This window comes from Octopus bimaculoides, chromosome 6 (assembly GCF_001194135.2).
Source record: "Octopus bimaculoides isolate UCB-OBI-ISO-001 chromosome 6, ASM119413v2, whole genome shotgun sequence".
Taxonomy (NCBI): domain Eukaryota; kingdom Metazoa; phylum Mollusca; class Cephalopoda; order Octopoda; family Octopodidae; genus Octopus; species Octopus bimaculoides.
In genome coordinates this window covers 106,115,086-106,115,867 of record NC_068986.1, presented here as the reverse complement: position 1 = coordinate 106,115,867, position 782 = coordinate 106,115,086, and positions in this window count along the sequence as shown.

Genomic DNA, 782 nt, shown 5'->3' with positions numbered 1-782 from the left:
GCATACACATACACACGTGCATACTTACACGTACATATGTACGTACATATACACAATCATAGCTACGTCTAACTCCACAAATAAAGATAAGCTTAGAGAAGTCTGAAGTATCAAATGCCTTCACGTCACGTTAGCATAGAAAAACGAAAAACGCAGCGTTAATGTGTGACTACATCACTCTGTGTCTGTCACACTGAGAAAGACTCTCATGATGATATAAATACTAAATGGCTAACATGCGTACGGTTACTGGCAAGAATCCGGCCGTTTGATAAATCATTTGAGCACCCACCCACACTATGACACATATACCAAAGTACACACTCATTAAATGTTGACAGAGAGCTTCAATAAGACATACAACGCATAGAGAAATTTATTAAGACGCTCACTCGTAAACACACACATGCGCATTTGGTGTATGTACGTACGTGTACGGACGCATTGATAGCTGTCTTTTATCTTTTGCTTGTGTCAGTCATTAGACTGCGGCCATGCTGGGGCACCGCCTTGAAGGGTTTTTAGTCGAAGGGATCAACCCCAGTATTGTTTAAAAAAATGTTTAAGCCTGGTATTTTATTCTGTCGGGCTTACATTTTTACATCCCCGCTAAATTGCGAGGATGCAAACAAACCAACACTGTTTTGTCAAGCAGTGGTGGCGGACAGACACAGACATAAATACACACACAGACATAAATACACACACATACAAATATATGTGTGTGTGTGTGTGTGTGTGTGTGTGTGTGTACATTAACACGACGGGATTCTTTTAATTTC